This window comes from Octopus bimaculoides, chromosome 3 (assembly GCF_001194135.2).
Source record: "Octopus bimaculoides isolate UCB-OBI-ISO-001 chromosome 3, ASM119413v2, whole genome shotgun sequence".
Taxonomy (NCBI): Eukaryota; Metazoa; Mollusca; class Cephalopoda; order Octopoda; family Octopodidae; genus Octopus; species Octopus bimaculoides.
The window spans coordinates 144,847,313-144,849,741 of record NC_068983.1 but is presented as its reverse complement, the minus strand read 5'-3'; the positions used below and the strand labels follow the sequence as shown (position 1 = coordinate 144,849,741).

The 2,429-nt window shown below is 40.9% G+C and overlaps 1 protein-coding gene across 1 annotated transcript in view; it reads right to left on the bottom strand.

Moving 5' to 3' along the window:
* Positions 1–2,429, bottom strand: part of LOC106868530 (G-protein coupled receptor GRL101) — a 148,090-nt gene that overhangs the window by 104,022 nt on the left and 41,639 nt on the right. The window lies entirely within an intron of this gene.

The following is a 2,429-nucleotide window of genomic DNA, read 5'->3' as shown; positions in this document are numbered from 1 at the left end:
GTGTGTGTGTGTGTGTGTGCGTGTATGTATATAAAAATATGTATTTACTTGCAGACGTACCCGGCGTTGCTCGGGATTTAAACAGCATAGTTTGCATATATCGTACAGTTAAGTTGAAATATGATATGGGGACGTGTAGCATTGTCGACAAAACATTTTTAGAGTAAATGAAGGGCTAATTGGACTAAGTGACATGTCATGCATCCATCTTAAAGATTCCAGGCCCTAACGTTGTCATAGAAAAGTGGGTGGGAGTATGTGATTTTTGAACGCACCAAAATGTTCTCAGTGGGTATAGACTCCTTCGTGGTTGTAGGCGGCGATACTACGCTGAACAATCAGCAGACAATAACTACGCCTATGTGATGAATTAAACCTGTGGGCGTGCTCAACAGCACCGCATGAGAGAAGTCTACATGAAAGAAATGTCGTGGTAGGGTGAGGATTGGCTGAAGCTGTTAATACAGCATTCCTGGCCAGGCGAATACTACGCTGGTCATCGCTTTCCATTGCTCTTGCAGTAGCTGCACATACAGCATTTTATAATTGTCTAATGGAAGTCTCATGTGAGGATTCATTTGCTCTCCTTCTTTTCAATTTCTCTGCTACCGCCGTTTTCGGAGGCATTATGTCAAAAAATATGATGTAATAAACTAAGATGGCAATTATACGTTAATAATGAAATTTCAATAAAAAAAAGGTAAATAATATCAATATCTTAGCAAATTTCAAGAATAGTTACTTCACAAAAAGTTACTTCTCTTCTTCACAGTACTCATACTTACATCAGGAAAGGGGGGTTTTCTAGCTCTAGAGGCCCCACTACTCATTATGTGAAAACTTTTAAGAATCTAAAACTATCTCTGGAACATAAGTAATGTATGTTCCCAGTTTGAAGAAGTGAAGCATGTTTACAAACACACGCACACACACGCACACACACACACACACACACACACACACACACACACACACACACACACACACACACACACACACACAAACTAAGTTATATATATATATAAAACTAGGTTTGATCAAGACGTATCCGGACTGTCAACATAGTAACGAAGATAAAGCACGCAGAGTAAAGCCGCTTGGCACAGATTGATTTTCTTGGCCCACACTGACTCTGCTGTGCATGTGCACTAAGTTTTAACGTTCTAGCTCACTTCTGCGTATGTAGCATGTAATCGTCGAATTGACGATAACAGAACAAGTTGTCACGCCGACGCCTGCTCAGAGGCGTACACGAAGTTGCAGAAAGTGTATGGAGAGGAATGTATGAGCGCAAACAAGTGTATGAGGGGTTCAGACGATGACCGAGAAAATGTCGATATTGACGAACGTTTCGGGAGACCCACAACCAACAGATCTGAGAAAACCATTGCAGATGTGAGTACAGCTGTGAGTGGAAATCATCGAATCACCATCCGTGAGTTATTAGAGAATCTGTAGATTAGTTACGGTTCAGTTTAGCCCATAATCACTGAATATCTGGGTATCAGACCCGTGTATGTCAAGTTGCTCCAGAACTGACGAAAGAGACATACGGGTTTCAGCTGCACAAGATCAGATTTACCATGGTACCAAGGATTCTTTCCTACCCCAGTTACGAAAGAACCCGGATATTATAATGTGGCGTGAAAGAAAGAGAGTGGTGAATGAATCTAGTCAAGTTAAAGGTTCCTCATGAAGATAACATGGACACCGCTCGGGCTCGAAATATTGACCGAGGAATGTGAAAACGCAGACTGGAAAAACGGAGCATTTTCCAATCGAAGTCGGATGTAGAGGATTCGTTGGACACCGTGTGCGGCGACTGCTGTTATCGCTAGGCCTTACTCATCGTAAAGCAAATACCACCATGAGCGATATCCAAAATTCAGTGGAAAACGTTAGCCACTGAATTTGGTTAAAGAAGAGACGATGAGCGATAGCTAGAAGAATATTGAACGATATCTGATAACCAGTTGAGCTAGTATGTGTAGACCTCATGTCATAGAGGAGGCCGGTGCGCAATGATGCTGGCGAGAGGTAGGCTCCGAAACGGCGTGCATTCTTTCCTTATGGTCTCATACACTTGCTGGCTTCCGGTATGCGGAGCTATCGACTGGTAGGACATGCAAGTACAAGTTTTTTTTTCAAAACGTCTATGTTAATACAATTGAAACAGTTGTTGGATTTTTAAGGTGCCGTCTAAAATAAAGACTTTCTTCGTGCATATTATTGATTGATGTTAATACTCTGAATTTCGTACCTGCCATACATGAACATTTACTTGGGATTTGCTTCCTACATACATTTACTGCTATCTACTTGTTCGAAATTTAACCTCATTCCTTTATACTGAGTGCTTGCTTGATATCTGCCAGGACTTTTTAATCCCAGTTTTTTGTTATATATATATATATATATATAAATAATAT